This window comes from Glycine soja, chromosome 18, assembly GCF_004193775.1.
Source record: "Glycine soja cultivar W05 chromosome 18, ASM419377v2, whole genome shotgun sequence".
NCBI lineage: Eukaryota > Viridiplantae > Streptophyta > Magnoliopsida > Fabales > Fabaceae > Glycine > Glycine soja.
This window is the reverse complement of record NC_041019.1, coordinates 26,262,572-26,276,434: the sequence shown is the minus strand read 5'-3', so window position 1 is coordinate 26,276,434 and position 13,863 is coordinate 26,262,572.

The window sequence follows — 13,863 nt, the reverse complement described above, 5'->3', positions numbered from 1 at the left end:
AGCCATGCGTAGTGATTGCCTAGTGCAATTCTCCATTCTCCACTTTTATTCGGAGCCCCATGAATTGATTTCGTTCATGCATCCTCCACCAATGAGTCTGGAGCCATGCGTAGTGATTGCCTAGTGCAATTCTCCATTCTCCACTTTTATTCGAGCCCCATGAATTGATTGTCGTTCATGCATCCTCCACCAATGAGTCTGAGCCACGCGTAGTGATTGCCTAGTGCAATTCTCCATTCTCCACTTTTATTCGGAGCCCCATGAATTGATTGTCGTTCATGCATCCTCCACCAATGAGTCTGGAGCCACGCGTAGTGATTGCTAGTGCAATTCTCCATTCTCCACTTTTATTCGGAGCCCCATGAATTGATTGTCGTTCATGCATCCTCCACCAATGAGTCTGGAGCCATGCGTAGTGATTGCCTAGTGCAATTCTCCATTCTCCACTTTTATTCGGAGCCCCATGAATTGATTGTCGTTCATAGCATCCTCCACCAATGAGTCTGGAGCCATGCGTAGTGATTGCCTAGTGCAATTCTCCATTCTCCACTTTTATTCGGAGCCCCATGATTTGATTGTCGTTCATGCATCCTCCACCAATGATCTGAGCCCATCGTAGTGATTGCCTAGTGCAATTCTCCATTCTACTTTTATTCGGAGCCCCATGAATTGATTGTCGTTCATGCATCCTCCACCAATGAGTCTGGAGCCATGCGTAGTGATTGCCTAGTGCAATTCTCCATTCTCCACTTTTATTCGGAGCCCCATGAATTGATTGTCGTTCATGCATCCTCCACCAATGAGTCTGGAGCCATGCGTAGTGATTGCCTAGTGCAATTCTCCATTCTCCACTTTTATTCGGAGCCCCATGAATTGATTGTCGTTCATGCATCCTCCACCAATGAGTCTGGAGCCACGCGTAGTGATTGCCTAGTGCAATTCTCCATTCTCCACTTTTATTCGGAGCCCCATGAATTGATTGTCGTTCATGCATCCTCCACCAATGAGTCTCGCGCCACGCGTAGTGATTGCCTAGTGCAATTCTCCATTATCCACTTTTATTCGGAGCCCCATGAATTGATTGTCGTTCATGCATCCTCCACCAATGAGTCTGGAGCCATGCGTAGTTGTTGCCTAGTGAAATTCTCCATTCTCCACTTTTATTCGGAGCCCCATGAATTGATTGTCGTTCATGCATCCTCCACCAATGAGTCTGGAGCCACGCGTAGTGATTGCCTAGTGCAATTCTCCATTCTCCACTTTTATTCGGAGCCCCATGAATTGATTGTCGTTCATGCATCCTCCACCAATGAGTCTGGAGCCATGCGTAGTGATTGCCTAGTGCAATTCTCCATTCTCCACTTTTATTCGGAGCCCCATGATGTGATTGTCGTTCATGCATCCTCCACCAATGAGTCTAGAGCCATGCGTAGTGATTGCCTAGTGCAATTCTCCATTCTCCACTTTTATTCGGAGCCCCATGAATTGATTGTCGTTCATGCATCCTCCACCAATGAGTCTGGAGCCACGCGTAGTGATTGACTAGTGCAATTCTCCATTCTCCACTTTTATTCGGAGCCCCATGAATTGATTGTCGTTCATGCATCCTCCACCAATGAGTCTGGAGCCATGCGTAGTTATTGCCTAGTGAAATTCTCCATTCTCCACTTTTATTCGGAGCCCCATGATGTGATTGTCGTTCATGCATCCTCCACCAATGAGTCTAGAGCCATGCGTAGTGATTGCCTAGTGCAATTCTCCATTCTCCACTTTTATTCGGAGCCCCATGAATTGATTGTCGTTCATGCATCCTCCACCAATGAGTCTGGAGCCACGCGTAGTGATTGCCTAGTGCAATTCTCCATTCTCCACTTTTATTCGGAGCCCCATGAATTGATTGTCGTTCATGCATCCTCCACCAATGAGTCTGGAGCCATGCGTAGTGATTGCCTAGTGCAATTCTCCATTCTCCACTTTTATTTCGAGCCCCATGAATTGATTGTCGTTCATGCATCCTCCACCAACGAGTCTGGAGCCATGCATAGTGATTGCCTAGTGCAATTCTCCATTCTCCACTTTTTATTCGGAGCCCCATGAATTGATTGTCGTTCATGCATCCTCCACCAATGAGTCTAGAGCCATGCGTAGTGATTGCCTAGTGCAATTCTCCATTCTCCACTTTTATTCGGAGCCCCATGAATTGATTGTCGTTCATGCATCCTCCACCAATGAGTATGAGCCATGCGTAGTGATTGCCTAGTGCAATTCTCCATTCTCCACTTTTATTCGGAGCCCCATGAATTGATTGTCGTTCATGCATCCTCCACCAATGAGTCTGGAGCCATGCGTAGTGATTGCCTAGTGCAATTCTCCATTCTCCACTTTTATTCGGAGCCCCATGAATTGATTGTCGTTCATGCATCCTCCACCAATGAGTCTGAGCCATGCGTAGTGATTGCCTAGTGCAATTCTCCATTCTCCACTTTTATTCGGAGCCCCATGAATTGATTGTCGTTCATGCATCCTCCACCAATGAGTCTGGAGCCATGCGTAGTGATTGCCTAGTGCAATTCTCCATTCTCCACTTTTATTCGGAGCCCCATGAATTGATTGTCGTTCATGCATCCTCCACCAATGAGTCTGGAGCCATGCGTAGTGATTGCCTAGTGCAATTCTCCATGCTCCACTTTTATTCGGAGCCCCATGAATTGATTGTCGTTCATGCATCCTCCACCAATGAGTCTGGAGCCATGCGTAGTGATTGCCTAGTGCAATTCTCCATTCTCCACTTTTATTCGGAGCCCCATGAATTGATTGTCGTTCATGCATCCTCCACCAATGAGTCTGGAGCCACGCGTAGTGATTGCCTAGTGCAATTCTCCATTCTCCACTTTTATTCGGAGCCCAATGAATTGATTGTCGTTCATGCATCCTCCACCAATGAATCTGGAGCCATGCGTAGTGATTGCCTAGTGCAATTCTCCATTCTCCACTTTTATTCGGAGCCCCATGAATTGATTGTCGTTCATGCATCCTCCACCAATGAGTCTGGAGCCATGCGTAGTGATTGCCTAGTGCAATTCTCCATTCTCCACTTTTATTCGGAGCCCCATGAATTGATTGTCGTTCATGCATCCTCCACCAATGAGTCTAGAGCCATGCGTAGTGATTGCCTAGTGCAATTCTCCATTCTCCACTTTTATTCGGAGCCCCATGAATTGATTGTCGTTCATGCATCCTCCACCAATGAGTCTGGAGCCACGCGTAGTGATTGCCTAGTGCAATTCTCCATTCTCCACTTTTATTCGGAGCCCCATGAATTGATTGTCGTTCATGCATCCTCCACCAATGAGTCTGGAGCCATGCGTAGTGATTGCCTAGTGCAATTCTCCATTCTCCACTTTTATTCGGAGCCCCATGAATTGATTGTCGTTCATGCATCCTCCACCAATGAGTCTGGAGCCATGCGTAGTGATTGCCTAGTGCAATTCTCCATTCTCCACTTTTATTCGGAGCCCCATGAATTGATTGTCGTTCATGCATCCTCCACCAATGAGTCTGGAGCCATGCGTAGTGATTGCCTAGTGCAATTCTCCATTCTCCACTTTTATTCGGAGCCCCATGAATTGATTGTCGTTCATGCATCCTCCACCAATGAGTCTGGAGCCACGCGTAGTGATTGCCTAGTGCAATTCTCCATTCTCCACTTTTATTCGGAGCCCCATGAATTGATTGTCGTTCATGCATCCTCCACCAATGAGTCTGGAGCCATGCGTAGTTATTGCCTAGTGAAATTCTCCATTCTCCACTTTTATTCGGAGCCCCATGATGTGATTGTCGTTCATGCATCCTCCACCAATGAGTCTAGAGCCATGCGTAGTGATTGCCTAGTGCAATTCTCCATTCTCCAATTTTATTCGGAGCCCCATGAATTGATTGTCGTTCATGCATCCTCCACCAATGAGTCTGGAGCCATGCGTAGTGATTGCCTAGTGCAATTCTCCATTCTCCACTTTTATTCGGAGCCCCATGAATTGATTGTCGTTCATGCATCCTCCACCAATGAGTCTAGAGCCACGCGTAGTGATTGCCTAGTGCAATTCTCCATTCTCCACTTTTATTCGGAGCCCCATGAATTGATTGTCGTTCATGCATCCTCCACCAATGAGTCTGGAGCCATGCGTAGTGATTGCCTAGTGCAATTCTCCATGCTCCACTTTTATTCGGAGCCCCATGAATTGATTGTCGTTCATGCATCCTCCACCAATGAGTCTGGAGCCATGCATAGTGATTGCCTAGTGCAATTCTCCATTCTCCACTTTTATTCGGAGCCCCATGAATTGATTGTCGTTCAAGCATCCTCCACCAATGAGTCTAGAGCCATGCGCAGTGATTGCCTAGTGCAATTCTCCATTCTCCACTTTTATTCGGAGCCCCATGAATTGATTGTCGTTCATCCATCCTCCACCAATGATTCTGGCGCCACGCGTAGTGATTGACTAGTGCAATTCTCCATTCTCCACTTTTATTCGGAGCCCCATGAATTGATTGTCGTTCATGCATCCTCCACCAATGAGTCTGGAGCCACGCGTAGTGATTGCCTAGTGCAATTCTCCATTCTCCACTTTTATTCGGAGCCCCATGAATTGATTGTCGTTCAAGCATCCTCCACCAATGAGTCTAGAGCCATGCGCAGTGATTGCCTAGTGCAATTCTCCATTCTCCACTTTTATTCGGAGCCCCATGAATTGATTGTCGTTCATGCATCCTCCACCAATGAGTCTGGCGCCACGCGTAGTGATTGACTAGTGCAATTCTCCATTATCCACTTTTATTCGGAGCCCCATGAATTGATTGTCGTTCATGCATCCTCCACCAATGAGTCTGGCGCCACGCGTTGTGATTGCCTAGTGCAATTCTCCATTCTCCACTTTTATTCGGAGCCCCATGAATTGATTGTCGTTCATGCATCCTCCACCAATGAGTCTGGAGCCATGCGTAGTGTTGCCTAGTGAATTCTCCATTCTCCGCTTTTATTCGGAGCCCCATGAATTGATTGTCGTTCATGCATCCTCCACCAATGAGTCTGGAGCCATGCGTAGTGATTGCCTAGTGCAATTCTCCATTCTCCACTTTTATTCGGAGCCCCATGAATTGATTTTCGTTCATGCATCCTCCACCAATGAGTCTAGAGCCACGCGTAGTGATTGCCTAGTGCAATTCTCCATTCTCCACTTTTATTCGGAGCCCCATGAATTGATTGTCGTTTATGCATCCTCCACCAATGAGTCTGGAGCCATGCGTAGTGATTGCCTAGTGCAATTCTCCATTCTCCACTTTTATTCGGAGCCCCATGAATTGATTGTCGTTCATGCATCCTCCACCAATGAGTCTGGAGCCATGCATAGTGATTGCCTAGTGCAATTCTCCATTCTCCACTTTTATTCGGAGCCCCATGATTTGATTGTCGTTCAAGCATCCTCCACCAATGAGTCTAGAGCCATGCGCAGTGATTGCCTAGTGCAATTCTCCATTCTCCACTTTTATTCGGAGCCCCATGAATTGATTGTCGTTCATGCATCCTCCACCAATGATCTGGAGCCACACGTAGTGATTGCCTAGTGCAATTCTCCATTCTCTACTTTTATTCGGAGCCCCATGAATTGATTGTTGTTCATGCATCCTCCACTAATGAGTCTGGAGCCACGCGTAGTGATTGCCTAGTGAAATTCTCCATTCTCCGCTTTTATTCGGAGCCCCGTGAATTGATTGTCGTTCAAGCATCCTCCACCAATGAGTCTAGAGCCATGCGCAGTGATTGCCTAGTGCAATTCTCCATTCTCCACTTTTATTCGGAGCTCCATGAATTGATTGTCGTTCATGCATCCTCCACCAATGAGTCTGGCGCCACGCGTAGTGATTGACTAGTGCAATTCTCCATTATCCACTTTTATTCGGAGCCCCATGAATTGATTGTCGTTCATGCATCCTCCACCAATGAGTCTGGCGCCACGCGTAGTGATTGACTAGTGCAATTCTCCATTATCCACTTTTATTCGTAGCCCCATGAATTGATTGTCGTTCATGTATCCTCCACCAATGAGTTTGGAGCCATGCGTAGTTGTTGCCTAGTGAAATTCTCCATTCTCCGCTTTTATTCGGAGCCCCATGAATTGATTGTCGTTCATGCATCCTCCACCAATGAGTCTGGAGCCATGCGTAGTTGTTGCCTAGTGAAATTCTCCATTCTCCGCTTTTATTCGGAGCCCCGTGAATTGATTGTCGTTCATGCATCCTCCACCATTGAGTCTAGAGCCACGCGTAGTGATTGCCTAGGGCAATTCTCCATTCTCCACTTTTATTCGGAGCCCCACGAATTGATTGTCGTTTATGCATCCTCCACCAATGAGTATGGAGCCATGCGTAGTGATTGCCTAGTGCAATTCTCCATGCTCCACTTTTATTCGGAGCCCCATGAATTGATTGTCGTTCATGCATCCTCCACCAATGAGTCTGGAGCCATGCATAGTGATTGCCTAGTGCAATTCTCCATTCTCCACTTTTATTCGGAGCCCCATGATTTGATTGTCGTTCAAGCATCCTCCACCAATGAGTCTAGAGCCATGCGCAGTGATTGCCTAGTGCAATTCTCCATTCTCCACTTTTATTCGGAGCCCCATGAATTGATTGTCGTTCATCCATCCTCCACCAATGATTCTGGAGCCACACGTAGTGATTGCCTAGTGAAATTCTCCATTCTCTACTTTTATTCGGAGCCCCATGAATTGATTGTTGTTCATGCATCCTCCACTAATGAGTCTGGAGCCACGCGTAGTGATTGCCTAGTGAAATTCTCCATTCTCCGCTTTTATTCGGAGCCCCGTGAATTGATTGTCGTTCAAGCATCCTCCACCAATGAGTCTAGAGCCATGCGCAGTGATTGCCTAGTGCAATTCGCCATTCTCCACTTTTATTCGGAGCCCCATGAATTGATTGTCGTTCATGCATCCTCCACCAATGAGTCTGGCGCCACGCGTAGTGATTGACTAGTGCAATTCTCCATTATCCACTTTTATTCGGAGCCCCATGAATTGATTGTCGTTCATGCATCCTCCACCAATGAGTCTGGCGCCACGCGTAGTGATTGACTAGTGCAATTCTCCATTATCCACTTTTATTCGTAGCCCCATGAATTGATTGTCGTTCATGTATCCTCCACCAATGAGTTTGGAGCCATGCGTAGTTGTTGCCTAGTGAAATTCTCCATTCTCCGCTTTTATTCGGAGCCCCATGAATTGATTGTCGTTCATGCATCCTCCACCAATGAGTCTGGAGCCACGCGTAGTGATTGCCTAGTGCAATTCTCCATTCTCCACTTTTATTCGGAGCCCCATGATTTGATTGCCGTTCATACATCCTCCACCAATGAGTCTAGAGCCATGCGCAGTGATTGCCTAGTGCAATTCTCCATTCTCCACTTTTATTCGGAGCCCCATGAATTGATTGTCGTTCATGCATCCTCCACCAATGAGTCTGGCGCCACGCGTAGTGATTGACTAGTGCAATTCTCCATTATCCACTTTTATTCGGAGCCCCATGAATTGATTGTCGTTCATGCATCCTCCACCAATGAGTCTGGAGCCATGCGTAGTTGTTGCCTAGTGAAATTCTCCATTCTCCGCTTTTATTCGGAGCCCCATGAATTGATTGTCGTTCATGCATCCTCCACCAATGAGTCTGGAGCCATGCGTAGTTGTTGCCTAGTGAAATTCTCCATTCTCCGCTTTTATTCGGAGCCCCGTGAATTGATTGTCGTTCATGCATCCTCCACCATTGAGTCTAGAGCCACGCGTAGTGATTGCCTAGGGCAATTCTCCATTCTCCACTTTTATTCGGAGCCCCATGAATTGATTGTCGTTTATGCATCCTCCACCAATGAGTATGGAGCCATGCGTAGTGATTGCCTAGTGCAATTCTCCATGCTCCACTTTTATTCGGAGCCCCATGAATTGATTGTCGTTCATGCATCCTCCACCAATGAGTCTGGCGCCACGCGTAGTGATTGACTAGTGCAATTCTCCATTATCCACTTTTATTCGGAGCCCCATGAATTGATTGTCGTTCATGCATCCTCCACCAATGAGTTTGGAGCCATGCGTAGTTGTTGCCTAGTGAAATTCTCCATTCTCCGTTTTTATTCGGAGCCCCATGAATTGATTGTCGTTCATGCATCCTCCACCAATGAGTCTGGAGCCATGCATAGTGATTGCCTAGCGCAATTCTCCATTCTCCACTTTTATTCGGAGCCCCATGATTTGATTGTCGTTCAAGCATCCTCCACCAATGAGTCTAGAGCCATGCGCAGTGATTGCCTAGTGCAATTCTCCATTCTCTACTTTTATTCGGAGCCCCATGAATTGATTGTTGTTCATGCATCCTCCACTAATGAGTCTGGAGCCACGCGTAGTGATTGCCTAGTGCAATTCTCCATTCTCCACTTTTATTCGGAGCCCCATGATTTGATTGTCGTTCATGCATCCTCCACCAATGAGTCTTGAGCCATGCGCAGTGATTGCCTAGTGCAATTCTCCATTCTCCACTTTTATTCGGAGCCCCATGAATTGATTGTCGTTCATGCATCCTCCACCAATGAGTCTGGAGCAATGCGTAGTTATTGCCTAGTGAAATTCTCTATTCTCCACTTTTATTCGGAGCCCATGAATTGATTGTCTTTCATGCATCCTCCACCAATGAGTCTAGAGCCATGCGTAATGATTGCCTAGTGCAATTTTCCATTCTCCACTTTTATTCGGAGCCCCATGATGTGATTGTCGTTCATGCATCCTCCAACAATGAGTCTAGAGCCATGCGTAGTGATTGCCTAGTGCAATTCTCCTTTCTCCACTTTTATTCGGAGCCCCATGAATTGATTGTCGTTCATGCATCCTCAACCATTGAGTCTAGAGCCACGGGTAGTGATTGCCTAGTTCAATTCTCCATTCTCCACTTTTATTCGGAGCCCCTTGAATTGATTGTCGTTCATGCATCCTCCACCAATGAATCTGGAGCCATGCGTAGTGATTGCCTAGTGCAATTCTCCATTCTCCACTTTTATTCGGAGTCCAATGAATTGATTGTCGTTCATGCATCCTCCACCAATGAGTCTGGAGCCACGCGTAGTGATTGCCTAGTGCAATTCTCCATTCTCCACTTTTATTCGGAGCCCCATGAATTGACTGTCGTTCATGCATCCTCCACCAAAGAGTATGGAGCCACGCGTAGTGATTGCCTAGTACAATTCTCCATTCTCCACTTTTATTCGAAGCCCCATGAATTGATTGTCGTTCATGCATCCTCCACCAATGAGTCTGGAGCCATGCGTAGTTGTTGCCTAGTGAAATTCTCCATTCTCTTCTTTTATTCGGAGCCCCATGAATTGATTGTCGTGCATGCATCCTCCACCAATCAGTCTGGAGCAATGCGTAGTTATTGCCTAGTGCAATTTTCCATTCTCCACTTTTATTCGGAGCCCCATGATGTGATTGTCGTTCATGCATCCTCCAACAATGAGTCTAGAGCCACGCGTAGTGATTGCCTAGTGCAATTCTCCATTCTCCACTTTTATTCGGAGCCCCATGAATTGATTGTCGTTCATGCATCCTCCACCAATGAGTCTGGAGCCATGCGTAGTTGTTGCCTAGTGAAATTCTCCATTCTCTTCTTTTATTCGGAGCCGCATGAATTGATTGTCGTTCATGCATCCTCCACCAATGAGTCTGGAGCCACGCGTAGTGATTGCCTATTGCAATTCTCCATTCTCCACTTTTATTCGGAGCCCCATGAATTGATTGTCGTTCATGCATCCTCCACCAATGAGTCTGGAGCCATGCATAGTGATTGCCTAGTGCATTTCTCCATCCTCCACTTTTATTCGGAGCCCCGTGATTTGATTGTCGTTCATGCATCCTCCACCAATGAGTCTAGAGCCATGCGTAGTGATTGCCTAGTGCAATTAATCCATGCTCTACTTTTATTCGGAGCCCCATGAATTGATTGTCGTTCATGCATCCTCCACTAATGAGTCTGGAGCCATGCGTAGTGATTGCCTAGTGCAATTCTCCATTCTCCACTTTTATTCGAAGCCCCATGATTTGATTGTCGTTCATGCATCCTCCACCAATGAGTCTAGAGCCATGCGCAGTGATTGCCTAGTGCAATTCTCCATTCTCCACTAATGAGTCTGGAGCCATGCATAGTGATTGCCTAGTGCAATTCTCCATCCTCCACTTTTATTCGGAGCCCCGTGATTTGATTGTCGTTCATGCATCCTCCACCAATGAGTCTAGAGCCATGCGTAGTGATTGCCTAGTGCAATTAATCCATGCTCTACTTTTATTCGGAGCCCCGTGAATTGATTGTCGTTCATGCATCCTCCACTAATGAGTCTGGAGCCATGCGTAGTGATTGCCTAGTGCAATTCTCCATTCTCCACTTTTATTCGGAGCCCCATGAATTGATTGTTGTTCATGCATCCTCCACTAATGAGTCTGGAGCCACGCGAAGTGATTGCCTAGTGCAATTCTCCATTCTCCCCTTTTGTTTGGAGACCCATGAGTTGATTGCCTAGCGCTATTCCTGTGTCCTCCACCGTCAAGTGCGGAGCCTCCGGTGACTGGGAAATGTGGTTTTTGTTATTTTCCCAATTGGTCGTTTCGCCAAACATGTGTGTATAAGTATATTATGTTATTGTTGTTTTTGTTGTTATTTGTATTTTGTTTTGTGTTGTGCAGAAGAAAGAAGAAGTAGAGACGAGAGTCGTCATAGACTAATCACGGAAAGGGTAAAGACGGACAAAATCAGTGTTTTTATCTTTACTTTCCTCTTATCTCCAATAAAAGGTAAGTAAAGAGGGGCAACTGTCATACCCTAATTTCGTCCGAGGACTATTGCTTGATGGCATGCAGCCTTTGATTGACCGCTTTGAAGTACTTAGCACCCTTTGTTGCACAATATGTGAAGTCCCGAGACGCGCCGGAAATCAAAAGAAAGCATGGTTACACGATCCGTGAAATTCTGTAATGTGGCGGAAACCAAAAGGAAGTATTGTTACGCAATCCGTGAGTTTCCGTAACTTCTTCGAAAGCTAAAAACAGAGTAAATATATGATCCATAAGGTTTTGTAGCCTTACGAAAAGAAAATAAGTATCGTTACGAAATTCGTAAAGTTTCGTAACGTTACGGAAAAAGAATCGCAAAAAAAACAAAGAGGGGTGCATTTAGTAAAAAAAAAGGGGTATAAATAGCAATCAGGCCCACTTGGGCCTTCCAGTTTCTTCCTCCAGAAGGCGGTTGCTTCTGGAGGAAGCAACCTGGCTCGCCTGGGCGTGCTGAGCTCGCCTAGGCGAGCTGGGTGGCAAGCTCCTCCCCTATTTTGCTATAAATAGGGGGAGGAATGAAGAAGGAAGGGGTTCAGCCTTCCTGGCACTTCGTATTCTCTTAAATTTGCTGAGGAAAATTGTTTCCGTGAAGAAAATCCAAACCGAGGCGCTTCCGTAACATTTTCGTGGGTAATTACGCGAAGATTTTCAACCGTTCTTCGACATTCATCGTTCGTTCTTCATTTTTCTTCGGTCTTCAACTGGTAAGTACCCCAAACCGAGCTTTTCAATTCATTCTATGTACCCGGGGTGGTCCCCATTTGTTTCATGAAATTTTATTCTCGTTTTCATTTACTTTCCGTACCCCCTTTTGACGTGCTTCAGTCATTTATTTAAGTCATTTCTCGCCTAATCAAAAAATAAAATAAATTTTCACCGATCATTTGATTTGTAATATCCGTTAATTTCTGTTAAAATGAATTTCGACCGTTCGGTCGTGCCGTAACGACATTGGAAATCAAAAAAGAGGTAAAATAATAATATAATAATCAAAAATACCTTTTAGTAAAAATGAAGCGAAAAAAAATCAATCGGGCGTTTTCTCTTTGGGATTTCTCATTCTTAATCGAATTGACTAATAACTAAAGTGAAACTAAGGCTAAAATCAACTCGCCTAGTCAAGCTCGTCCACAAAAAAGTCACTAGAAAGGGTTTGAAAGTTTATCATCTCAGTTTTCCTTATCAAGTAAATGGATCATTTTTAAGGTCCAACGCCTTAAAATGATCACCTTTCAAGTAAAAAGAATCGCTTGATTCACTCTTAAGAAAGAACTACGTAGGTCTGATTTCCTCTTCGATGGAGGGTACGTAGGAGCAAAAGCCCCACTTTTGTCGACCTCAAAAAATAAAAAGAAATAAAAGTTAAGGTAACACAATTTCCACAATTCTAAAAAATAGGTTGTTGTCCTTTGAGACAAACGTGAGAGGTGCTAATACCTTCCTCAAACGTAAATACAACTCCCGAACTTAGAATTTTCATTTTGACCGGTTTCCTTCGATTTTTCTGACGTTTTCCACAAATAAACCCTGGTGGCGACTTCGCGCATCTTTCCTCCTTTGGAAAGCGCACCCGTGAGCCTCGCCTCGCACGCCCGCAAAAGGGCATGTTGCAACAGGTACTAGTACCTATCACCTTTAAAGGACTATATGTCCTCGCCATCAGAGGATTGCACATCCTCGCCTGTAGAGGGCTGCACGCCTTCGCCTTTAGAGGGCTACACGTCCTCATTTTCAGTGTGCTCCATATCCACACCTTAAGAGAATATAAGGTCCTTTGCCCTTAGATGCTTAACCGAGACTTGCACTCCCGGTTAAGGGGCCAGTAATTTCCTTTTATCAGTTCTTGGGCCACCCCCTGATATTGGAGGGCGACCAACTATGCGAGCACATCCAGAGAGGGAGGCTATCACGCATCAACTATGCATACCGGGGCAAGATTTCACCCATGCCACTGCAAAAAGACGAGTGTGGATCATACGCACCAACATGACCACTCTTACATGGATATGGATGATGTTGCTATTTAGCAACATTCTTCCTAGCGACCATAATGCCAATCTCCCCCTGCAGATGTATCAGTTGGTCTGTGCCGTCATGACATAGGTAAGTATGCACGTTACTCAATTGATTTCTGATGTCATCTATTGTTTGCAGGGATCGCGCCCACAAGACACCCAGTGGACCCGAAGAAGTCCAACAGGGCCTTGGGGTTTCCAGCTCTGGTTACGGGCCTCTGTCAGTCCTACAGGGTGCCCGTTCCTCCAGTAAGGTCATCCCATCATGACATAGGTAAGTATACATATGGTTCAACCGATTTCTGATACCATCTATTGTTTGCAGGAATCGCACCCACAAAGACACCTAGTGGACCCGGAGAAGTCCAACAGGGCCCCGGGGTTTCCAGCTCTGGTTACGGGCCTCTGTAGTCCTATAGGGTGCTCGTTCCCCCCGGCAAGGTCACGTCATCATGACATAGGTAAGTATGCACATCGCTCAACTGATTTCTAATTTCATCTATTGTTTGCAGGGATCACGCCCGCAAGACACCCAGTGGACCCGAAGAAGTCCAACAGGGTCTTGGGGTTGCCAAGCTCTAATTACGGGCCTTTGTCAGTTCTACGGAGTGCCTGTCGCCCCCAGCAAGGTCATCAGGCCCCCTACTAATCGAGTTTTCATCAAGAAGTACTGCGTCCCCAGGCAGGCGCAGGGCGAAACACCACAGCAGCCTGGGGATGGCCAGCAGTGGGCAACAGACGCACCGCCATCACCTCTAGAGTTCACCTCAGCTCATCCACAAAAACGTTAGAGCGTTGCTTACGACCCATGGCCGACCAATAGGCAACCAAGTCCAAAGCCAAAGGTGAGCAAAGTACTAGGTTCGTGACTGACAAGCCATCACGCATCCAGCTCAAGACGTTAAAGAAGC